This window comes from Oryctolagus cuniculus, chromosome X (genome assembly GCF_051225735.1).
Source record: "Oryctolagus cuniculus isolate XC-2025 breed Fujian yellow rabbit chromosome X, ASM5122573v1, whole genome shotgun sequence".
NCBI classification, from domain to species: domain Eukaryota; kingdom Metazoa; phylum Chordata; class Mammalia; order Lagomorpha; family Leporidae; genus Oryctolagus; species Oryctolagus cuniculus.
In genome coordinates this window covers 47,240,476-47,267,328 of record NC_142888.1, presented here as the reverse complement: position 1 = coordinate 47,267,328, position 26,853 = coordinate 47,240,476, and the positions used below count along the sequence as shown (strand labels likewise).

The following is a 26,853-nucleotide window of genomic DNA, read 5'->3' as shown; positions in this document are numbered from 1 at the left end:
CTCCCTTTTCCTCAGCAAAAAGGCCCTATCCCATTCTACTCTAGAAACATCCTTGGCAACATTTCTTTACTGCAAAATGCATGTTTGTAGATGGCAACATACAGGGAATGTTGTCTTATATTCATTTTGGCTCTAACAGGAACTGAGGAAGGAACCATTAGCTGCCAAAGAGAAAACGATCATCAATCAGAGAACATATGTCACCTATTGGCCTTTAAAGATTGAGTGTTTTGATTAAATGAATGGGGCCAAAAGATGTAATTGAGATGTTTGATATATTTCATAGTGGTAGGGTTCAAAACTAGGAGAGGTAAAGTACTGAATGACTGCTCTTGCATCCATAGTTATTTCCTTTGATTAACAGAAAGGATTTTCCTTCACCCTGTCTCCTCTTCTTTGATTCCTGGCAGCTGCAATACCACCTGACCCTTGAGTAAAACTATGTGGTTAACAAAGAACATTTGCATATGATGCCTCAGTAGGTTTTCAAAGCAACTAAGCAACTTCTGGAGCTAAGCAGAGAATGTATTGTTAGCTGTGTTGCACAGAAGAGGAACTTGAGCCTCTGAAAGTTGACCTGACTTGCCCAAGGCCATCTAGCTTATTCAGATGCAGAGAAATATAGGGCCATCATTCTATCCTTTGCCATAGTTCTTCCATACCAGGTTTTTCAGTGATTAATATCCCCTACCCCCAACAAAATCCCCTGTTACCAGAGATACAAATTATTTGCAGCCAGTTGAAAACCTTTGTTAGGATTAGACTACCTCTGTTTAATATTGGGACAAATTCTCTATAGTCCAGTTTCCTGGAAACTGCTTCTGGGACTGGATGACAGTGAAGACAAATAGGGGTAGGGAGAGTGCTGAGGCCTATGTTATAGATGGAGTCCTACAATCATTGCTACAGTCTTCCTTTACATGCTTCCCCATCAGAGAAATATGATATATCTCACAAACTCCTGAGAAAATGCCCCATTCACCTAGTTGTACTTCAGTTCAAATCAGCAAACTACTTAGAATATTAATAATCAACCTATGAACATCAAACCTTCCTTTGGTTTCTTGCTGAGTTGAAATGTAAACCAATAAAAGGAAGAGGTATTATTCTCTTATGCTTTGGAAAATGAAGAGCTATTAGTACATATTTCTGTACTTTACTTAATGGTTCACAAACCCTGCTGTTATATTCGTGAGTTCAAAATTTGTTACTTCATTTAGATAGATGATTCAAGCTTGTATGTACTGGAATTTTGAATTATTAAGATCAAAGCCATAGAGAAAAGCAAATAATGTTTTCCAAAGGGCAAAAACTGATTACATTCTAATAGAGAATTGCATTGGGTACTAATTGTGGCTATTTTCCTTTCTGAATCAACTTAAATCTGGGTCTAAAGCAAATCCAAATACAATGATCAAATGCTAGTCCGAAGCAATAGTTCCTTTATCTCTCACCCAATATCATTACTTCTTAATCATCTGCTTTCCAACATTGGCCCAAATGCAATTGTGTGTGTGCTATAGGAATATCCAGAAAACTCACTCGAGAAGCTGCTAAAAGCAGCTCCTGTCACTGACAGAAAAACAGGACAGTAATATGGACACAGAAGTAACACCGTATTGCAAGAACATTTGGATTCTGTTATCAGATTGGAACCAAAGGATCTCATCAATGAGTAACTAAGTTGTGGTTCTGTTATCCATAGTATATGAGAGACTGTAATAACAGCTAGCATTTATTACATATTTCAACGTGCTAGCCATCCTCATGATCTGACTCAAAGCAAAGAATGCGTAAGTTTTGCTCAGTCATTCTTCTAAGGGCTTTATGTAAATGAAACCATTTGCATAATAATATGTAATCACAACAATCATATGAGAAAAAGTACTATTACTACTCTTCTTTTACAGAGGAGGAAAGGGAATCTCAGTGAATCCAACAACTTCTTCATAGCCATCAAGATTTTATACTCAGGATCAGAACCCCTGAAACCTGACTCTAGAGTTTGTGTTATTCTGACTCCTAAACAACAGTTGTATAACATCTGTGTGGGCCATTTCTCTTTATCAAAATTCATAGAAATTCTCAATGAATAACTCCCCTTTTCAAAGCACCTACTATGTTCTAGACATGCTTTCAAGAAGTTCACAGTCGACACTGAAGAACTGAGAGCGTCATTTTTCAACACTAGTTAAACAGAATGGTACTTTGTGGAAAAAAATCAAAACAATTGGGGCATGATTGGCAATTCAGTTTTCAAAGATTTTTTTCCCCTCTTCTAATCTTAATGTAGTCTATAAGTTCAGCTAGGAAGTTTTATTTTCCATCTTCTGTTTTTCCTTTTTTAAATTTTGTTTTCTTTCTCTGATCTTCCCTACTTTTCTCTTAACAATATGTTTTTTTGGGGGCCAGCACTGTGGCATAGAAGGCTAATCCTTTGACTGCAGTGCTGGTATCCCTTATGGGATCCGGTTTGAGTCCTAGCTGCTCCACTTCCAATCCAGCTCCCCACTAATGCTCCTAGGAAAGCAAAAGAAGATGGTCCAGATCCTTGGGCTCCTGCACCCAAATGGGAGACCTGGCAGAAGCTCCTGGCTCCTGGCTTCAGCCTAGCCCAACCACTGCCTTTATGCTTTATGGCCATTTAAGAGTTGAACCACCACATGGAAGGTGTCTCTCTCTCTCTCTCTCTCTCTCTCTCTCTTTCTATATTTATATCTCTGGCTTTCAAATAAATAAATAAATAAATCTTTTTTTTTTCAAAAAAAAAAAAAACAAACAACATGGTTTTTCCCCTAGTATGGAGAATATCATTATGTTGTTCTAACTCAGCTCCTGTAGATGCAGCCTCAGAGCCTGCTGTTGAAACAACTGTAGAATCAAGAGTGGAAATTGTTGTAATTGTTGGTACAGGCATAGTAAGAAGCTCAGAGGATCATCTTGATTTGTCTACCTCTAAATAGGACTCATCTAAAGCAAGGTAAGTCCCTATTGACTCTTTGTGTGAGAAATCTACATGTGTAAACCCTTTGGAATAGTCATTAAATTTGTCATAGAGTATGGTAACATACTTACTGCACCACAATCATGAAAGTGTATGTTCAGCTCTTCTGCTAATGCATCACAGCCTACAATTGCCAAGATGGATGGACTCAGAATTAGCCACCATCTTTTCTCCAATGGATATGATCATTAGGCCAACATTGCCTGGAGGTAGACTTACATTCATCTGTTTCTCTACTTCCTTCTGTAGTTCCTTTAGCTTTTTAACTTCTTCTATCTGCCTGACTCCTGATTTGGTCACTTTTGGCTCCAGGTACCAAATGGTGCTAACCCCCAAGTCAGCTTGATCAGTTTTGATTCCTGTTGCTTATCTTACCTGGCAGTGGACTGCAAAGCCAGGCCTATGGTCTAGCAGGGGGTTGACTTAGTTCCTCTTTTAGTTTTGGGGCTTTATCAGCAGTTTTTTGGCTTTAATCCCTCAGACTTTAGGCAGCTGCCTTAGTCCCTGTGATACTCTGAGCCTCCTTGCCTTCAGTCCAGAATCCATACTGCTGTAATACCAGCCCTGCTGAGAAGGTATTTTTATCCCCATACAACTGAGAAAACTGAGATTCATAGAGTTTAAGTTACTTACACAAGGACACACAGCTTAAAAATCACAGAGATGATATTTAAACATCTTTTGATGGCACAGCTTGTGCTCTCTTAAACACTATATGTCATACTATGTTAATTGAAAGTATTGTCCACCTTGGATTCTGAATAGCTTTGCTCCAACACTATGGTAGTGGCTTTAGGCCCACAGAATCATTTATTTGGCAAAAGAATACATTTTGGCTTAATTAGTTTTCTGTCTCTGTCAGTGAGAATCATTAATGCAAATTCAAGGCCCCCCATCTTGGACTGAGACAACAAAGTTTATGAATAATCCAAAACAATATACCTTGGGATAGACTTTAGCTTTAATATTGACCCTTGATAAATATTTGCATTGCTGTGTATCTCATTTTCTGCAGGTCTCTTAACCAGGTAAATAGCACCTAGATTGCAGTTCTATTATTAGAAAATTAAACATGAACAAGTAATAATGTAAGTAAATGCAATAAATTATCAGTAAAATATTACAATTGCATGAATATGAAAGCTCATTAATGACTTGTTTTTGGTTTTCATAAGTATGGGGTTTATTAGTTGGGAGTCTTGGTGGCAAGTAGTAGAAGTCCATTGAAGTTCACTTGAGCAAAAAGAGAAATTCATTAACTTGGCTTACAGAGCTACTTACAATTAAGCCTACAGGAATATCTCACAGAACCTAAATTTTGCTGGGCCTCATTAAAAATCAGAATGCGGGGCTCAATGCTTTCATGATTCTCATTCTCCTTATTCTGTCTCTGCTTTTCTTCTCTTGGTATGTATGTTCCTTCTCTCTACAGAGCACTTTCTGCATTCCGAGTCCACATTGGAGAAAATGGCCACTGCCAACATCATTACAGTTCAAGTTTCAGATTTCAACTGAACTGAAATCTCTGGATCAAAAAGTTTAGGTGAGGACCGTGAGTACTCGTTCTTGGATCAGATGTTCATCCTTCAACCATTTCATGGTCACCAAGAGTGAGATCTCATTGTAGGAAAATCTGAGCTATCAGTAATCATATAAAAGGAGAAGATCCCTTCTGAAAAACAGTGAGGGACCATTCCCTTCTGAAAAACAATGAGGGACCATTCCCTTCAAAGGGAGTCTCCAGAAAGGTAATGAAATAAATAGTTTATTAGACCGAGGGAGAAAGTATAATGGATTTTTGCCATTCTGAGGACCTTATAAGTGAGATTTGGAAATGGATTTCTCTGAATGTTCCAGCACACCTGTGCTCTACCCCAACCTTAACTACATTCTATAAAATGTTTATGCTTTGAGGCCACTAAACAAGATTTCCAGAATACTAACCATCACTTTTCCATGCTCCTCCTTTGTAGAAGAATAGATGAATGACTAGTGTTCAAGAAAACATAATTTGAGAAGTATTTTAGCTCTGATACTTTATGTTTTTTATTACTACTACATTTATTATAGTGGCACCAGTCTTCATCTTGCTGGTATGATTTCAGAGAAACTCAATATTTGTTGATTTTCCTCAGAATTTAACCATTAGTTTTTTGTTTGTTTGTCTTAAGGCTAATCTTTCAGCTCAATGTGCCTTTACTTTGGAGTGTCATCAATGAAGCCTTTTCAGGCATTGAAAAACCAATACAGATGAATCGATCAGATCATTCTTTATGGAGAGGCCCCTTAGAAGATGGAGAAAGGAGAAAATTTGGAAAGCAATGGGAATATGGGCTTCCTGGTAGGGAAAACATGAAAGTTAAGCACAAGAATGAATGACTGGTGTCCCAAAAGATGAATGCTTTCTCTCATTATTACAGAGAGTTGGACCTTCATGTCTGTACAAAGTGCCTAGATACTGGCAACTGAGCTAATGATGTTGATGACATTCTCATATTCACTCCAAATTGGTAAGGTTCCTTGTCAGGATCCTGTGATAAGATGCTCTCTGGGACCTACAGCTAGAAATCCATGTCTATTAGTCTTCCTTGAGATCAAATAGGTACACAATTAGTAATTCATCAGCAAACTGATTTGCAGTACATAAAAATCTGTGTGTGTGCATTATCTAATCTTATCCTCACAACTTCTCTATAAAGCATGTTGAGCAATGACTATTATTGTACTGAACAAAATGAGCCTAAGTGGAATTAATTATTACAGGTACACAGCTTGGTATGTCAAAGAGAACTGTCGTGTGCATGCTACAGAATAAGGACTTTGTTTGCTTTGCTTACTGCTCCATCTCTGGTCCCTTGCACTGAGCCTGATATTGAGGAGGAACTCAATTGCAAATTGTTGAATGAATGAATGGATTCTCTTCTTTTGGATTCACATCTCTGATTCTCAAACCTATATTCTATAATGTCAGGGAAGCACATAAAAACTCATATTGGAAGAACACATGAGGCTCTGTATCTACATATTTTGTTTAAGCCTCGTGAGAATTCTGCAAAGCAGAGATGATCCTTTCTTTGTGAAGTTCAGAGAAGTGTTAATTTCTCACAAGTAGGAAGTCACAGGGCTGATATTTTAACCCAAGCAGCTTGACTCCATAGCCCTCAAAACTGCTTCCATATAGAAATTACAATATTAGATATCAATTCTCATTTCCAAGAGTCAGAGCAAGAGGATAATGAGTCCATGCAAGTCACCAAAGGGATCAAAATGTTGTGCAAAGTGAGACTCCCATTAATATTGCTGGCTTATTCAGCAAAACTTTATTTATTTCTTCTTAATAAAAAATAGCTTTTCCCAAACCCATTTCCTCTGAGAAGCTCACCCTAAGTATGAAGGACTAACAGTGTCTGAAGTCACTTAATTTTTGGCTCAGGCTTGTCTGAGCTTCCCAAAAGCCTATAACAAGGTGAGATGGTAAAGTTTTTCTGGACAAAGGTTCTGCCTTTGGTTAATGGAAAGAGCCACCACTCAATGATGAAACTCAGTGGTGGTTAAATCAAACCATTTACTGTATTGCAAAATAGTTGTAACAAAAGCAGTGTTAGTCACTCCTATTTGAGTTGTGCTTACAATTTATAACATGATGTCACTTCTAGTAACTCATTTCAGGGCCTCAGTGTCTCACTCTCCTTCCTCTTTATCACCTTATTTCAATCCTCAACATCAGCTGTATTTTCACTTAACACATTTTATTCAAAAGTTAGTATCTTACTGTTGGTCTAAACCAGCAATGCCTGACCTGGGTTTTCAACACCCTGGGATGCTTTTGCTGATATTATTTCCTCTCCAGAAGACATCTTTTTTCCTTTCCCTTCTCTCTCCTCTCTCTCTCTGTCTCTCTCTCACTCTCGATCTCGATCTCTGTCTCTCTCTGTCATCAAAATCTTACCAGTCTTTCAAGGCTCAGCTCCAAGTTCACCTTTCCTGTGAAACTTTCTAGGTCCACCTCAGCTCACAATGCTCTTATCCTCCTTAGAAAGCACAAGACCAATCTTTGAGTCACAGCACTTAGCAAACTAAGTTATCATTACTATATTTGTATCATCTTTCCTATCTAGCAAATAATTGGTGTCCAATAAATGTTTTTTTTTATCATACTGCTGATATCCTCAAAAACTATAAATTTACCCAAATGTATGGAGATTAAATGTATTTTATTTAAATTAATGTATACTGTTTTTCTTTTTCTTCAGTCTTTTTTGTTGTTGTAGGGAAGAGTTTTTGTTATTGCATGGGCTTCACTTAATGTTTCTTTCTTACATTCCTTTAGTCCTTTTTTCTAAACTGCTTGCCATGGGGCTGGTGCTGTGGAGTAGAAGGTTAAAACTCCACCTGCAATGCTGGTATCCCATATGGATGCCGGTTCAAGACTTGGTTGCTCCACTTACTATCAGGATCCCTGCTAATGCACCAGGGAAAACAGTGGAAGATGAATCCAAGTCCTAGGGCCCCTGCACCCATGTGGGAGACAGGGATGAAGCTCCTGGCATCTGGCTTTGGATTGGCCCAGTTCTGGCCATTGCTGCCATTTGGGGAGTGAACCAGCAAATGGAAGACTTCTCTTTCTCTCTCTCTCTCTCTCTCTGCCTCCCAGTAACTCTACCTTTCAAATAAATAAATCTTAAAAAAAAAAAAACTGTTTGCCTTTCTTATTTATCTTTAGGGTGATTTTTTTCCAAAGGCTTGTTCAGTACATTTTGAGGTAGACTTGGTGAATTATTTTTCTGAAAAATCAGAGCATTTTATTAACTATTTTACTCAAATTAATTTTTAGAATATTTGTTAAAGACTAACTCTTTAAGCTCTGACATATTATAAATCATAAATTCCATATGACAAATGATAAATCCTACATGGCAGTATCTCATTGTTTATGCAGCATTTGTATTTATATTTTTCAGAGAGAAAAATACTACTATAAATTGTAAAAAGTTAATACATAACTCAGAAGAACAGATCTTAAAAGAACAGATAAATAAAATTTATTAATTATAAAAATAAACTAATGTACTGGATAGTTACCCTCATGGAGATACAGTATGTGCTAGAGAGAACAGAGGATCCAGAGTGATAGACTCGAGTCAGAGCTCTAGGTCAGTCATTTATTAGCTTTGTGAACTTGAACAAGTCCCTTGATCTCAAAAATTTTTTTTTAGTTTCCTCTTTTGTAGAAAAAGGTTGGACATACCTTCCTTGCATTTTGCCTGGTAAGTAGAAGACCCTCAATAAATATTTTATGAAATATGGAATCAGTGTTTATTTCAAAGGGTGGATGCTATAGTTTGAATATTTTTGTCTCCTCCAAAATTGTTATTGAAACTTAATCTCTGATGCAATAGTATTATGTGTCATGGTCTCTGGGAGATGATTGAGTCATGAGGGCTCTGTAATGATGAGTGGAATCAGTTGCCCTAAAAAAAGGGCTTGACACAGAGAATCTATTTCCTTTTTTTTGTCCTTCTGCCATCTGTTGTGTGAGGACATTGTTTTACTGCCATCCAGATGGTGCAGCACTCAAGGTGCCATCTTGGAAGCAGTTTGAACCCTTATCAGAAAGTAAACCTACAAAAACCTGATCTTGGGCTTCTTAACCTTCAGAAGTATGATAAAATAAATTTATGTTCCTTATTAACTTATCTAGCTTGGAATTTTGTTACAATACACAACATGGGCTAAGATTAGTAGATGTGATTGTCCAATACTTTGTAAACTGTGTCTGTAAAAACAATATCAATAACCACAATTATACAAATGAAGAAAAATTGATATATGGGATGGCCAATCAAGGAGCTGAAAAACTCCTCCAAGGAAATGAAACAAACATAAAAAGTATAACTGTAATGATAATAGGTCAGAGTAGTATAAGATTTAATGAAGTGTTGAGGATGGAAGTGGAATGGAAGGCAGTCCTCACCATAAAGAAAGGTTTACATAGAGGTTGAAGATGATAATGATATGGTTCTGAGTATACAGTGAGCACCCTGGATGCAGAATAGAGTACATAAAGGAGATTTGACAGAAAAAAATGTTGGCTGAACAGGACCGGAGGAGATTAAGGAGGATCTTGTAGTTTGGGAAGAATAATTTGAAAATGATGCGGGAAAAGAGGAAGCTATATACTGGAGCTATGGAGTAATGTGGTGTGAGTGATCTTTAGAAGGTTGTATTAGGCCGGCACCGTGGCTCAATAGGCTAATCCTCCGCCTTGCGGCGCCGGCACACCGGGTTCTAGTCCCGGTCGGGGCGCCAGTTCTGTCCCGGTTGCCCCTCTTCCAGGCCAGCTCTCTGCTGTGGCCTGGGAGTGCAGTGGAGGATGGTCCAAGTCCTTGGGCCCTGCACCCACATGGAAGACCAGGAGGAAGCACCTGGCTCCTGGCTTCAGATTGGCACAGCGCGCCAGCCACAGCGGCCATTGGAGGGTGAACCAACGGTAAAGGAAGTCCTTTCTCTCTGTCTCTCTCTCTCTCTCTCTCTCTCTCACTGTCCACTCTGCCTGTCAAAAAAAAAAAAAAGGTTGTATTAGATAAGAATTAGAAGGTGTGGGAAAACTGGAGTCAATGAAATCATTTTGGAAGATTTTTATTGAGTCTAGAGCTATGATCATTGTAGCTCCACTATATCACCCTATATACTACTTGTTGATTTTGTAGCCTATGAAATTTGTCTTAGTTTGCCAAGGATTTGTGATATTGGGTGTGGTCCAGAAACAAGCAACCTAAGATATTGAACAGAATAGTAATTAGAGCATTTAGGAAGATATTTAATAAAATAAATTAATAAGAATTTAATAGGAAATATAAAGTGAGTATCAGTGTATCTGAAACATTGTGATCAAGAAGACCCGGGCTCAAATTTCAACTAATGCTTTCTAGATGTACAAAATTGAATAAGTTATTCAATATTTTTGAACTTCACCTGTAACAATGAGAGACATAATACCTTTCTTCAACAAATAAGAATTATGCACCTAGTATATGCCTAACATTGTGCTAGGTGCTGGAGAAACAATGGAGAGTATATAAAACTAACTGTTATACACACCACCAATTTTCTGTGATTTAACATACATTTGTTGCTCACATGAGAACCCAATATAAATATTTCTGCCCAACATACAGCATTTCTTCACATAGTGTTCCAGGGATCCTGAAGTCATCCCTGGGCAGTAGTTCTCAACTTTAATACCCTAAGGAATTAAAAAGACTTATGCCAGTGTCCATTTCCAGAGATTTAATGAGCCTGGGGCGCAGCAGAGGTGTCAGAATTCTTTTAAAAGTTCCTAAATGATTCTAGCATGCAGTCAACTTGGAGAACTAGTGCCCTTGGACATCAGACTGAACCCCAAGAAAGAGAATATGGAAGGCACACGTGCTTTCTTTTCTTTTTCTTTTTCTTTTTTTTTTTTTTTTGGACAGGCAGAGTTAGTAAGAGAGACAGAGAGAAAGAGAGAGAAAGGTCTTCCTTTCTGTTGGTTCAGCCCCCAAATGGTCACTACGGCCACCGCGCTATGCCGATCCGAAGCCAGGAGCCAGGTGCTTCCTCCTGGTCTTCCATGTGGGTGCAGGGCTCAAGCACTTGGGCCATCCTCCACTGCCTTCCTGGGCCACAGCAGAGAGATGGATTGGAAGAGGAGCAACCGGGACAGAATCCGGTGCCCCAACTGGGACTAGAACCCGGTGTGCCGGCGCCGCAGGTGGAGGATTAGCCAAGTGAACTGTGGCGCCGGCCCAAGCACACGTGCTTTTTAACTGTTGCAACTGGGAAGTGATGCACTGTGGGGAGCAACTCGGACTAGACTAAGTTACTGGAATTAAGACTTATTCTATGCATCTGCTCTCCCACAATATGGCCCTGAGAAGGGAGAAACAGCTTCTACACAGCTGCCTCCAGTTCAACCAATAAACAGCAGGACCTGCTCCTGATTGGAGGAGAGCAGCGTACTCGGCGTGTGGGTAGCAGAGTTGGGATTGGTGGAAGAGGACTATAAAGGAGGAGAGAGACAACATGCACCAGGAACATCTAGGGGAACATCTATCTGAAGGAACACCTGTGCAGCCCCCGAGAGAACCGGCCGGCGGTGTGCTGCTCCCCTGCGGAAGTGGGGAAAGTGGCCAGGGGGAACCGCCCTTCCACGGAGGTGGGAGGGACGGCAGCCAACCCGGGAAGAACCAGCAGCAAACCCGGGGAGGGCCGAGCAGACAAAAGAACAGCGCAGGGTCCTGTGTCGTTCCTCCACGAAGACGGGGAGCGACAATGCACATCACTTCTGTTCATATTGCATTGATCAGAAATAATCATTGGCTATGTGCCCTCTGCACAAATGGTAAGAGATATAAGACATATAGTATCTGATTAGGTAACCATTTGTCAGTAATAGTTTTATAGTGTAGAGATATAATAAAACAATCATTCTCATTTGTACAAAATTGCAATTATGATAGTAGAAACAAGGAAAGGCACTCCTGCTCTGAATGTGTAACAGGGGGACTTGACAGGGGTAGGGAGTTAGGGAATATTTCCGTAATAAAATGACCACTGACCTGAGATCTGAAGCATTAACAGAACTAGATAAAGGTAGGTGGGGAGAGCTGTCAAAGCAGAGGATAGCAGGAACAAAGGCCCTCAAATTCACTACAGTATAATTATTTCAAGAATCAAAATGATTTATGCAAAAGACTATTACAGGAGTAAAGCATTACACAAATAGTATAATTTTTTAAATTTTTTTATTTTATTATTTTTTAAAGATTTATTTATTTATTTGAAAGTCAGAGTTACACGGAGAGAGAGAAGGAGAGGCAGAGAGAGAGAGAGAGGTCCTCCATCCATTGGCTCACTCCTCAATTGGCCACAATGGCTAGAGCTGCGCGGATCTGAAGACAGGAGCCAGGAGCCCGGAGCCAGGAGCCTTCTCCTGGTTTTCCCATGTGGGAGCAGGGGCCCCAGCACTTGGGCCATCATCCACTGCTTTCCCAAGCCATAGCAGAGAGCTGCATTGGAAGTGGAGCAGCTGGGACTAGAACCGGGGCCCATATGGGATGCTGGCACTGCAGGCGGCAGCCTCATTTGCTATGTCACAGTGCTGGCCCTGAATGCTATAATTTTAAATTGTCATTGTTATTTATTTGCACACTCTCTTTTGGAACCCTCACTTTTCTTTTGGAAATGCACTTCGCTGAGCTCAGCTATCCCATTTTTTTTCCCAACAGTGGATGGCAAATGGACTACGATTGTAGAACTTCAGGATAGAAATCAGGCAAAAAAAAAAAAAAAAAAAAAAAAAAAAAACATGGGCTCCATTTTTCCCATTAAATGAAAGTATGTAAAGTGATCACTGACGTAGCACATTCGCCATTATTTTTGTAGATATTAAACTCTCCCTTTTTGCTTCTAGCTAGATAAGAAAGGTCCTGATAATATATGACTATGCATTGATTTGCATTTTTTTTGCACCAAAATAAACTTATCTCTTAATTCCATTTTCCACAAACATTTTGAATTGGCCTTGTATTTAATTCAGATATATCCCTCATCCTTACTTGGCTTGCACTTGGTAGCTTTGTTTTTATAGCACAATCCAGGGAAACAACCTACCTTTTTCTAAAATGGACAATATGATTTGGGGCCTAAAAGCTACAAAAGAATGAATTTTTTGTCTATGAAGTTTAGCTTAAAAGTTGACTTTGTGGAATCTTTTTTTTAAGATTTTCTTAATTTATTTGAAATGCAGAGTTAGAGAGAAAGGAGAGAGAGAGGGAGGAAAGGAGGGAGTGAGGGAAGGAGGGAGAGAGAATATGTCTTCCATTTGCTGGTTTGCTCCACAAATGCCCACAATAGCCAGGACTAGGCTAGGCTGAAGCCAAGAGCCAGGAATTCAACCTCACTCCCATATGAGTGGCAGTGAACCAACCATTTGAACCATCATTTGCTTCCTCCAGGGATGCGAATAGTAAGAAGTTTGAACCAGCAAAAGGACTGGGACACTAACCCAGACATTCTGATATAGGATGTGGGCATCCTAAGTGACATCTTAACCATTTAGAACAAATGCTCACCGCTTGCCAATTTTTTAATTGATTGTTTATGCTATTGACATTTTTAAATTCTTTATATGTTCTGGATATTAACTTCCTGTCAGATGCATAGTTTCCAATATTTGCTCCCATGCAGTAATATTTTCACTGTTAATTGTTTCCTTCACTGAGCAGAAGCTTTTTTGATTCCCTGCTTAAAGTTGTTTACTGGGGGACTGGTGTCATGGTATAGCTGGTTAAGTTGCTGCCTGTAAAACTGGCATCTCTTATGGGCAGTGGTTTGAGTTCCAGCTGCTCCACTTCCAATTCAGCTCCCTGCTAGTGTGCATGGGAAAGCAGCAGCAGATGGCTCAAGTGCGTGGGACCCTGCACCCTTGTAGGAGACCTGGAAGGAATCTGTCTCCTGACATACCTGGCACAGCCCTGGAGATTCCATTGTGGCCATTTGGGGAGTGAGCCAGCAGATGGAAGACCTCTCTCTCTCTCCCCCCGGCCACTTTCCCTGTAACTATGAAAAGTAAATAAGTGACCATGAAAAAAGCCCTGCTTACTGGTTCTCTATCAACTTTAGAATATAAGCTAAACTCCTTAATGTAGCATCTGATGCTCCCATGCCTAAGTCTCCACCCACTTGCCTCTCCAGCTTCATCTCCCACTGCTCCAAACCTTACACTCTAAGTTGTGTTTGTCCTGACTCCTTATAGTTCCCTAAGCACAGAGTGGTTAAAATCCCCTTGCCTTTTTCTCCTTGCTGCTCCTTCTTCTGCATTTATTTCACCCCATTTCCCCCTAAATCCTTCGAACACTACCTGGTAATCCCTCACACAGAGTCTTTCTTGATGTCCCTAGGCTGAGTTGGGTGCTCCTACTCAGTGCTTTAAAGACATTGAGTTCTCATCTCTAGTCTATCATTAATCACATTCTATTGAAATCATCTGTTTATGCCTCTGGCTTTGTAAATAGGCTTTGAGCTCCTGAAGGATAGGGACGTGGCCTCAGTCCACTTTTTAACCCCACTTCTTAGTATTGGTCTGGCACAGAGTGATTGGCTCAGTAAGTGCATGTTGGATTGAACTGAAAGTTGGCCAGTTTGAAGCCTTGGAAACCTAAGGTTCTTATGGCTCTTTGAAATCAATTCAGATCTCCAATGCACCAGAGTCGAGGGCCAAAGTCAATATAAGACCTCAAGCCATGCCTGAGGAGCTTCTGAAATCAGATAATTTTAAGAGACTCAACTGGTTATGGCTAAGGTAAGGTTGGCAGCTGAATTTTAACAGTATGAAGGCAGGTATCTTGGACACACAGCAAAAAGCCAGGGGCTAAAGAAACACCTCCTCTCCCCTGCCATTTGTGTCCCGATACAAATACAGAGATACCTGGGTTAGCCAGGCCTACAGCCCACACAAGAGGCAGGTGAGGGAGGTGGGGCGAGTCATGAGTTTGGCTGGAGATTTTCCCAGACCCAAACTTGTGCTAATACTGGAGCACAAAGCCAAGCCCAAGCTGACTCGCACTGTAGAAGCTTCCTGCTTTCAAGGTGCTGCTGCAAAGAGGTACATTCTGGACAAGCTGTAGTTACCCCTGATACAGAATTAGAAACATAGACTTCCCACCAACTATCTTCCAGGAGAGGGGTGGGGCCCTCTCAGAAGCCCAAGGGAAAATAAGCTCAAAACCAACTTCTTCTGTTTTCCACAGTCCCCACATCTATCTTGGGCCCTCATAGTACTATAATAACAGAATTAAAAAAATGGTAACAAAATCAATTATCTGGACCTATAAACTAAATGTATGTGTAAAACTACAGTAATTACTGCTTTTCACATGGGTTTTTTTTTCTTCCAGATTTCAGTCAAATATGTTCCTGTGCTTAAACAAAGACAAAATGCCAGCCACAGGGTATACATGCCTTTCTTAATAATATACAGTGCTTCCTTGCTAAGAACCATCTCGGGTATGGTGTGAGTGGGGTGGATGTTGAAGGCCAGAAAGACGAAGCAGCCAACACTGTGTCTAAGGCATATCGGGCCTTCAGCACTGGAGCTACACAACAATTCTGTCCCACATCACAGTATCTTTCTCGGCTTTTGTTATTTCACCGAAAGGAAAGTACAGCCAATCAGCTACCAGAAAAATCATGTTGTTTGGTGGCGGCAGTTCTGGAAGGAGGCCCAGACCTCACAATTCCTTGTTCTATCCACATCCAGTGTTTTCTCTACCTCACAAAGATTTGATCTTCAAAGTATTTTTTTGTAAATATTAACCAGTGGAGGCTTTGCCCTAACTGTGTGGGTTGAATGCAGCAGTCACATACTGATCTAGCGAAGAAATGTGAAGCGGCAAGAAGCCAAGATGGGCAGTTAATTTGGGCCAAAAGTGATCTAGGAATTTATCAGGGGAGGTCAATAAGGATCACAGAAATAACAGCATTTCAAAGCATGAATAAAACTTTAGTCATTCTTCTGTCTCTAGGCAGTCATCATCTAAACTAAAATCCTCTAGTCCTTCTTTAGTGTTGTTAGGTCACTTTGGTTTTCTCTTCTTGCAGCAGTCCACAATATAATCATCGCTTACGGGATTAGAGTGTAAAAATCATTAAATCTGAGTTTTGGTCATGGTGTTGGGACTTGAACCAGCACTCTGATATGGGATGTCAGCGTCGCAGGTGGCAGGCAGCTTAACCTGTTGCACCACAACACTGGCCCTTTTGGATTTATTTATCTATTTATTTTTCACATTTTAACTCTTAAAAGATTTATTTATTTATTTGAAAGGAAGAGGTAGAGAGAGAGAGAGATATATCTTCCATTCACTGGTTCACTCCCCAGATGGCCGCAACTACGAGGACTTGGCCAGGCAAAAGCCAGGGGCCTCATCCAGGTCTCTCGTGTGGGTAGCAGGGGCCCAAGCACTTATGCCACCTGCTGCTGCTTTCCCAGGCACATTAGCAGGGAAGTGGATCAGAAGTGGAGCAACCAGGACTCCAAATGGTGCTCAATTGGGATGCTGGTATTGCAGGCAGCTTAACTTGGGGCACCACAATGCTGGCCACAACATTTTCATTTTGAGATGGGTTTCAGGCAAATTATGTGTCTTGTTCAGGCAGCGTGGAACTCTTCCATAACCCTTCAAATCTCTGCATTTGTCAAAAAAGACACTGCCAATTCTGGGCCTACCTAATACGGGAAATACAAGAAAATGTACACAAGTATCATGAAATTTTAAAGACATGTCTAAGGACATTGCAAATCTGAATTCCTCTTTCAGTCTGGATGTTGCAGAACAAAGAGGTGCTGCTGACTATATTTTAGATACAGCTTAGGAAGTTATGGCCAGAAGTGAGAAGCTGTAAAAAACTACCCAAGTGTCTCATAGTTACCATCTAGCCATTCTGAATCACTCAGAATACACATTGAAACAAGGACAAGTGCCTAAGTGCCAAGCTTCCAGGACCTACCAGGCCTATGAAAAGCACAACCGACGCTTCTCTTTGTACTTTGATTGGTGGGAAAGATTCTTACAACTGGTGCTGGCAGAGCTTTGGATTGGTGTAGGAAGCAGAATCAAATCCAACTCACTCTTTTCACAGCTGTCCTGACTCCTGACAGCTGCAAAAATTTGTTTTTGTGAAGCACGCAGCTCTGATTCCAAACAGACCTCAGAAGAAACAGGTCCTAGGGAAGTTGATTGCATAGTGTTTAGTTCCTGACCACAAGCCTTCTTGAAGGCTTGTAGCTCTTCATCAGGGAATGTTCATTCTGAACTTGACAATTAAACTGGTGCTGCTTGGCTTGTTCGCTAAGTGTAACAAAACAGCAGCATGAAGGGGTATGGCTAAGGCACAATTAACTGCCGTAAGGGTTTGTAAGGGTTTAAAGCCATTAGTCCCTTGGAGTGGACTATATAAGCTATAGTCCATGCACCACCAGAGAAAGGGAAGGGAGTCATCCAGTGCTTTTACAGCTTTCATTTTTCACCAGTCTTAATTTACAGCCTTTATATTTATAAGCTTGTCTTAGATAACCTTGAGAGAATCTTTTCTGGCTAAGTAATGCTGATATTAGCTTTAGAAAATGATAATCCTGCAAAATACAGCCTGGTTTGAGGAGTTCTGGAATCTATATCCAGCCTTTATGTTTGTTTGTTTGTTTGGATTCCAAGTCATATTTTCATTGTTGTAGGAAAGGGAGTTTACAATCATGGCCCTGGGATAGTCTTGACAAGGGTTATGTTGAAGAGAGAAAGCTTATATTTGTTCAACTTCCAGATATAGGGAAAGGAACAAACAGAAATGCCAGGTTTGTGTCTGGTGTCCTCTTCATAGTAACTGTGGGAGCCTTCACTTCTCAGAGCCTCAAATTTATTATCTGTCAAATGGAAGCGATGTTTTTTGTTGTACCAGCCAGACCAGTCGTGAAGATCAACTATGATCATTAATTTTTAAGTAAATATTTATATTTGATTGTACATTATATTGATTTAGAAGCAAAGGATCTAGGACTAAATAATTGTGCACAGAAAGAGCTGTAAGCCTTTACTCAAAGTAGAACTTGCTTCAGCTGAAGGGATCCCAAGGTTTTTATGGATCAAGGGCATATTAGTTGGTATTCTGACACTGATGAATTGTCTCATTGATCCTGGAGGAGATGGGAGCAGATGTGGGCTCGGAAGAACAAACCTAGCCCCCTCAGCAATGCCAAAAGCTTCAGTGAGTATGTTTGTGTGTGTGTGTGTGTGTGTGTGCCCATGTTTCTGCATGTGGGAGGTAACAGTTCAGATAGAATGTAGCACAAAGTAAGAGTTGGACCTGCTCGAAGTCCCATAGCAAACCTTGCAGAACATCTGAAACTGCCCAGTTTTTTTTTCCCCTGTCTTTCTGACTGACTCTTTGGCTTTAGAGGAAATATGAAGCAGTAGTAATCTTCCATGCTATAATCCCTATTGTTGTCAGGCTTTGTCAGTTTCACTCAGGCCTGGCAGGAGAAGCCGCCTGGGAACCACCTGTTCCTGGCTACTATACCCACAAGGAGGCAAGAAGCCAGGTTGAGTATTAAAATCTGTAGTTTCTTAACATCAAGTGAAAAATGGACATTAACTTGGGAAATTGGTAGATCTCAGAAAGCCACTTGTTTCTTCTTGGAAGGCTTGGGTCAAGTGTTATCCATTGGCATTCTCTGCAAATGTACTGTGCGGTTAGTACCAGCTCTGCCTCTAATTCATTGTGAGGTCCTGAGCAGAATACTTTGTCTTGCCGTGTGGCCCACTCACTACAGCCTTTAGCAGCAAGTGTCCCAATTCTCCACTGGGCACTACATGACTCCCTCCTACAGAAGCTGAGAACAGCACAGTGACCCTTCCACAGCATGGATGTGGCACATCCTTGCCACTGGGGACTCCTCACTGCCATTTATTTTTATATTTATGTCTTACTATCTTTAACTATCTGCATCCCCCGAGGTAGGAGAGAGAGGTTCTGAGGGAAGTACAGGGTTCTTCTCTTGGTGCTGGAGGGCCATTGGAGGAGGATGCATAAGGACCTGGCTTTTGCTTTTCAGCCCTGTTGCCTCAGGGGGCTGCACAGGATAGCAGAGAGAGACTGAGTGTAGGCTTAAAGACTCGATTCCAGCTCATTTATTCTGAGTTTTGTGTCCTTGGACAAACTACCTAACTTTTATGAGTCTCATGGTTCTCATCTGACAAAAATGGGGCTAGCACCTACTTCACAGGATTGGCATAAGGATTAAATAGACTATTGTCAATGACAGCTCCTTGTATAAGGCCAGCCATTACACCCAGTAGGCATTCAATAAATGTTTGTTTCCCTTTAAGACAATTTTTTTTTTGTCTTTCTGGGCCTTTATGTCTCATCTGGAAACTTCTTGCTAAAGTTAGAAAATAATTAAGCAAGACATTCCATTTGATTAACATTTAAATGCAAAGAATCTGTCAATGTATGAGAAGGTATATACAAAACAGAGTTGAGGAGACAGCAGTGGAAACATGCTCAGTTTAATTCTTTTACTGACTGTTCTGTCTTGAGCAATTCACTTCCCCTCTATGAGTCTCACTGGCCTCATTGTAACATGGACTGAGGTGGGGTTTGTTGGATTAAAGAAATTCTGAGGCCCTCACAGCATGGGTGTCCTCTAATTTTGTGCAACAGTGTTAAATGAAGAAGGCACGCCATAAAATTCATATACATGGGTCATTTCAAAAAGTTTGTGAAGAAATGAATTTAAAAGACAATTTTGCTTTGGCACAAAAAATTTAAGATTCATAGTCTTTTCATAGCATGGCATTGCCACAACAATTTTGAAGGCCTCCTCATGCCTGAATAATTCTGTAAAGACGTATGTGTGAGCACCCTTAAGAATCACAAGAGAACCCTAGACTGATGTAAATAACTGTGTCCAAAGCACTTGAGACATTTTTTTCCCGATTAAATGTATAGTAATATAAAACATAATAAAATTGAATGTCTATGGACCCAGTTCTAATATTCTAGTATTTAAACTTCACTTACTGATAAGTTTTTAATGCTTTTAATTTCTCTTCTTCCTTGAACACTTACAGTGGATTGATAATAAAACTTGTAATGAAATGATACAAGGGTTGGCAAGTTTTTCTGTAAATGGCTCAAAAATAATTATTTTAAGCTTTGCAGACAATTTAGTCTCTGCTTCAACCATATAAATTTGCCAATGTATGCAAAGGCAGCCAGAGACCATATGTAATGAAATGGATACTAGAGGTTGGGAAGAGTGGAAGGATGGAGGGGAGAGAATTAGTTAATGGGTACCAAAACAGTCAGGTAGAAGTAACTGATTCTTACTGGTCCATAGCACAGTGGGACATTATAGTGCACAGTAATATATACTTCAAGAGTGGAGATGGTAGATGCCAAACACAGTGAAAAGATGAGAAATGGAAAAGCTAATTGCTTGATTTGATCAGTTTACACTGTATGCAAGTTTTTAAACAGTGCAGTGTACTTCATAAAAATGTGCAAGTGTTACATGTCTGTGCAATGGAATATTTGTTATTCCCACTCTGACTACTGTTCTACTCTGAAGATCTTTTTCTTTATGTATGTAGGCATGTATTATTATCACTGTCATGATTTTCATTGTTGAAAAGTATTTCTAAAAATCAGTCATTTGCTTTGAGAGCCAAGATTTCTACTCTATTTACCAACATGCTAAGCACAAAACAACATTTTCTTTAAATAGTCCCGAATTTTTCTTAAATGAACAGCAATATCCATAAAAATTTTGGGGGGCTGGCATTGTGGCATAGTAGATTTAACTGCCACTTGTGATGCTGGCCTCCCAATTGGGCACTGGTGCCAGTCCTGGCTCCTCCACTCACTTCTGATCCAGCTCCTTGATAATGTACCTGGGAAACAGCAGAAAATGGCCCAAGTGCTTGGGCCCCTGCCACCCACATGAGAGTACTCTATGAAGCTCCTGGCTTTGGCTTGGCCCAGCCCTGGCTGTTGTGGCCAGCTGGGGATTGAACAAGCAGATGGAAGATCTCTCTCTCTCTCTAACTATGACTTTCAAATAAATAAATAAACAAACAAACAAATACATATTTTTTAAAAAATATGAGTCAATGCTAGAGCACATGGCTTAAACTTTTTGAAAAATTATAAAAAAAATTAGAATGAGTATGATTGTGTTTCAGGGAGACTCTATACACAGAAACTTGGAAATAGTAGAAGATAAACTCCGAATGTATAGCTTATTTATTTTAAGGTTCAATATTTGTAAGTGTCGTTAATATATTCAAAGCATATAAAAGAGAAAATAGCATAAATGTATTTCTTTATATGCAATTCCATCTTGTAATCAACTTATTATTTTTAATTTTTTTTTATTTTTTTAATTTTAACAGGTTCACTATAGCTCATAGCTACAATTCTAAGAATATAATGATATTCTCTTTATCCCTCCCTCTCCCTTTCTTCCTTATTTCCTTCACTTTTGAGATAACATATCTTTAATTTACATTGCAGCCAAGAGCTTAATGCTCCAATAACTAGAGTTCTACAAGTAAAAAACAAAAAGTTCCCTAGGTTAGTGGAAATATAGACAAGGGCATAAAGAACAATAAAATGGAAAAATGACTATTTCATCCATGTACAGAAAATTTCATTAAAACTACAGTAGTATATTATTATTATTATTTTTTTTGATAGACAGTGAGAGAGACAAAAAGGAGAAAGGTCTTCCTTCCATTTGTTCACCCCCCAAATGGCCGCTACGGCTGGTGCTGTGCCGATCCAAAGCCAGGAGCCAGGTGCTTCCTCCTGGTCTCCCATGCAGGTGCAGGGCCCAAGCACCTAGGCCATCCTCCACTGCCTTCCTGGGCCACAGCAGAGAGCTGGCCTGGAAGAGGAGCAACCAGGACAGAATCCGGCACCCCAACTGGGACTAGAACCCGGGGTGCCAGTGCCACAGGCAGAGGATTAGTCAAGTGAGCCATGGCGCAGGCCAACAGGAGTATAATATTCTTAACCATTAGTTTGACAAAAGTATAAAACGAAGTCTGGCAAAATTGTATTTACAGCAATACTGATACACACAGGATTTTTTTTTGTTTGTTTTGTTTTTGCTTTTCTTTTTTTTTTTTTTTAAAGTTTAGCTGCTACATCTAAGGGAGAACATGTGGTATTTGTCTTTTTGTGTCCAGCTATCTTCTATCAAATTGGTGTCCTCCAGTTGCATCCATGTTCCTTGAAATAGCTGAAAAATATTCCATCATATATAAATGCCACATTTTCTTTATGCATTCATCTGATGATGGACACCTTAGTTGATTCCATATTTTGTGAACAGTGCTGCTATAAAAGTGGTGGAATAAAATATAAAATATAAACAGGTACAGAGTGCAATTTATGGTAATGTTTGTACACTTATACCTGGATTTGACTGGTGTATCATGACCCTTCTGCCACTTTAGTTTCTAGCATATGTGAGTTTCACAGATTGCCAAGATGATATCGATAATAAAATCTCATAAGGGCCCTTGACATTTCATCATATCCATTCAGGCAAAGTGGCAATATTATGCATTATGTTTTCTGATTAAATGTTCACCTGAATCAACCCAGTAAGTGACTTTTAAACTTACCCCCAACAAGTCAGAGTGGGTTTCTTGATGTATTTGATTATTTTTGTGTCATCAAAGCTCTATACCACTGTGGATTTGGAAGAGACTTGATATATGTTTTTGGAAGATGTGGTTAGTATGATAAATGATTTAAATTTCTGAGACATTTCCAGGATTTATAGGGACACCAGGACAAACTATTTGCAATGGACATTATCCTGAATATTTTAATGATATTGTGTTTTTTATATGTGTAAGTCATTTCTAATAGACTATATATATATTCTTTGAAGGTAAAGATTGTTTCTAATGCTTTTTTTATATTTAGCACAGTACTGTGATAAGCACCTAGTACATGCTCAGTCATTATTTTGGAATTTATTGAATACCCAAATTAGCCTACTGCTGCGACTATAACTGGAGAAATTCAAAATGTTTAAAATTTTTGTTTATTTTCATTTTATATGAGAGAGAGAGAGAGAGAGAGAGGGAGAGAGAGAAACCAGATCTTCTGTCTTTTGTTTCACTCCCCAAAAGCCCACAACAGCCAGGGTTGGGACAGGCCAAAGCTAGGAGCTCAACGAGTCCATCTGGGTCTTCCATGTGGGTAGCAGAAGCTCAAGTACCTGAACCATTATCTTTTGCTTCCTAAGATGTTCATTAGCAGGGAGCTGGATCAGAAGCCAAGGAACTGGGACCTGAACCAGGCACTCCAGAGGTGGATATGGGATGAGGGCATCTCAAGCAGCAACTTAAGCTAATTAGAGAGAATAATTAGTTTCTGAAGCCAGAAAGCCTGTGTTTTAACCCTACCTTTAATTCCTTTAATTCTTAGGTGTCACCTTACACAAATTAAATGGCCTCTCTTTTTTTTTATAAAAAAGATTTATTTATTTATTTGAAAGTCAGAGTTAGACAGAGAGAGGAGAGGCAGAGAGAGAGAGATTCCATCTGTTGCTTCACTCCCCAATTGGCCGCAACGGCTGAAGCTGTGCTGATCCAAATCCAGGAGCCAGGAGCTTCTTCCTGGTCTCCCATGTGGGTGCAGGGGCCCAAGGACTTGGGCCATCTTCCACTGCTTTCCTAGGCCATAGCAGAGAGCTGGATCGGAAAAGGAGCAGCCAGAACTAGAACCAGTGCCCATATAGGATGCCAGCGCTTCAGGCCAGGGCATTAACCCGCTGAGCCACAGCGCCAGCCCCGAATGGCCTCTCTTGTACTTGACTTTTCTTATATTTGAAAGCAGGATAATGATATCTGTTTTGTTGGTGTTTTAGAAAATAAATTAATAATATTTGTGTAAAATGCAGTAGATGTATGTATTAGCTATTCTTATTAATATTTGCTAAAAGATAAATGAAGGTATGGTAACTTAAGTGTCTAGCACTTGTAGATTTGGGAGTAACCATATAAAAAGTCATTATCTGTAAAATGCTAGTGACTGTCTATGATTTGAATAACATTATATTACATCAATGAGAACAATATCTTAGCTCAAGGATTTCTTAAGACTGACTTATTTTTTCAATACATGGGCTATAGCCTATTGAGAAACAGCAGGTCAGATAGAGCTGCCTGCTTCATGTTAATCAGAAATGAGGGGAATGGAAAAGTGTGTGCATGTCCGCGTGCGTGTGTGTGTATCTGTTTCCTGGAGCAAAGACCTGGGTTAGTCCAACTGTTGAAAATGTGTTCTATGAGTACCTGCTGTGAAACCTGTGGCTGCAGACCAAAAAGCAGTCTTCCCATATGGTCAAAAGACAAAAGACTTCCTGCTTGTTCAGCAGTCTTTTTATTCTAGGAAGTGTTTCTTCAAAGTGCTGTAATTTTTTTTCCGTCAAGGGATGAAAGATAGGTGCAAATTTTCTCTTGCTCCTTTTTCCTAATGGATTTCTAAATGACTATTTTATTATCTACCGGGGGTGCATGGTGGTTTAGTATAAATGCTGTGGGCTCTGGAATCATCTTCGAATGCCAAGCACCAACTTCCTGAATTCTCAGGTGTTAGTTATTTGGAACCCTGGACAGAACTATATGCATGTTCATCGTATTAGGTTTTAATTTATTTTTATATTTTCATTTGTGGAAATAATAATATCTATTACCTTTCTGTCATCTGTCATCCACTTATATATCTTCCTTTCTTCCTCCTGTTCATTAACAATGATTGAGCAACTAGAATATGGCAAGTACTCTTGAAACTAAAACTGTAGATCCAAGAATAAGTTATACATTTGCTGTCTTCAAAACCTTCCAAACTCTTGAGCAAGACTGATTATAGCATAGTTAATTTGAGAGCACGAAGATGGGAGCCAAGAAATCTGCCAAGGTAAGGCATGGGTCATAGAAATCTTAATGAAATAGATGATGTTTGAGATAGGTGTATAGAATGATAATTATAGGTAGTATTTATACTATAATTCAATAATAATACTCTTATAGTTCCATTCAATAAATATTAGTTTATATATCTAATGAACATTTATGAAATGCTGATTAGGTTCCTGGGACTATGCTGAGCACTGGCAGATATAGTGATAAATCACAAAGGCATAAAGCAGGTCATATAATCCAGTGTGATTCCATAAGTAATTTATGGAAGTTAGAAACAACAAAGTATAGTAGTTGAGAAGAGCATAGATTCTGGGGCCAAACTGTCTATGTTCAAAACCTTAGCTCTATATGACCCTGGGTAAATAACTTTCTCCTGTGTGCTCGTTTCCTCACCTGGAAACTGGGAATAAAAATAGCACCTAGTACACAGGCTTGTTGTGAGGATTACATTGGATAATAGATCTAAATTGCTTAGACTAGTTCCTAGAAAATAGCCTGTGCTATATGTTTGCTACTACTATAAGTGCACAAAGAGCAGCAAAGAAGAGCTTTGGAAGCACATGGTATATAAGAAAGGAGGAGAGAAACCTACTTTTTAAAGAAGGCCTTTCTGAGGATGTGACAGTCAAGCTAATACCTGGATCAACGAAAATTTCTCAGAATAAGGAACATTAAGTTGACAGATCTGAAAGAATGGTAGGAGTTATGACTCCAGGTCCTTGAGAGCTGCTTTAAAGATATTCATAAGAAAAGTGAGAGCCCATTTACAGATTCTAAGTAATTGAGTGACATGATAAGCTTTGAGTATTATAAAAAATCACTTAGGCAGCTTTTTGAAATAAAAATGGATTAGAATAAACAAAACTAGAAATAGAGATAGCAAGACACTGTGGTTAGATGGAAGTGAAAGATGTTGGTGGCTGAGACTAAGGACATAGTAAGAATGAAGAGATGTGGATAAATTTGGGAAATATTTAGGAGGTAACAATGGCAGAGAGAGTTAAATAACTTACAAATTGCTGGATTTTATGATTTATGTATATCAATGATAAAGAGGGTGATGAAAGTATTAGGAATTCAGGATTCTATCCAAGTTTTTACTTTGAGCTACTTGATGGATAGCAAGGCCATTTATTGGGAAAAGAGAACTGTGATGGAAAAGCAAGTTCACGAGGAAATGAGATGGAAGTTCAGTTTATTGAGTTCTTAATATGTGTCAGATATATTATTTATATGTATTCTTATTTAATATTTATCAGTTACATGAGATGAATATCATTATTTTACCTTATAGTTTATGTATTTGGAAGCCAAAGTTTGAGTGACTAAATAACTTGCTCAAGATTACCCAACTGAGTAATCTGAATCTAGGATTTGAACCAGGATCTGCCTGACCTCTTAAACTAATATTTTTTCCACAGTTCCCTAGAGCATTAGAAGATGACTTTGGGCAGCTTACTGAAGGTCAACCAGTGTCAAACACCAGACATCTTCCTTGTCTTATTTCTGAATAACTGCCTCAATGACCAAAAGATAGCTCTTAAACATAAGTGAATTGTCCAATATTATTAAGTCTTCTCTGATTTTGTAACCCAGAAAGTTTGGGAAGTTTGAGGATCTAAAGTAATGACTTGTATAAGCAGAGAACTAAATATAAATAGCTCTCCTTCTATCTAGCACTGCCCTATCACTCTTATTGAAGCCAGTTTTCTTGCTGGTACTCTTGCTCCTCTATTTTCATCATTGTGTACAGTTGCTGGAACAACCATATTCCTCACCAATGATGATTAATTTACAAACTCTTAACTGGCGTATATAATCTGGCAAAGCTACTCTGTGCCACATCCCGTTGTGAAAGGAAGTCTGGTGGATGTATTTTAGATGCAAAAATTTTGGAATTTCCAGGACATTTTGATCATTTTGATGGTGTCTGGGGACACTGGGACAAAATATTTGAAACTGAGGTTTTTATAAAAAATTCAGGCCATTTGCTCTCCTTCCTCACACTCATAAATACAATCAGATTAATACATCTTTTTGATATTCAGCCAGATATTTGATAAAACAGTGTGTGGTTTAACTAGTTGTTACTTTTCAGAGTTGACCTTCAGGCAATTATGAATCCCAACACTATTCTCCTCTAGCTACTAAAATAATATGACCAAGATGTTGCTTGTCAAATGCCTTATTGAATATCCACACTCTAATCTCCCCTGTGGGTACCTTGTTAAAACTACAAACAAAAACAAACTAGGTTGATTTATCATCACTTATTCTTAATGAATGGATGTTTGTTCCAAGTATATA

The 26,853-nt window shown here is 39.3% G+C and overlaps 1 pseudogene; it reads right to left on the bottom strand.

Moving 5' to 3' along the window:
* Nucleotides 1–2,828: 2,828 nt before the first annotated feature.
* LOC127484803 (polyadenylate-binding protein 2-like) lies at nucleotides 2,829–18,885 on the bottom strand (annotated as a pseudogene).
* Nucleotides 18,886–26,853: the final 7,968 nt, after the last annotated feature.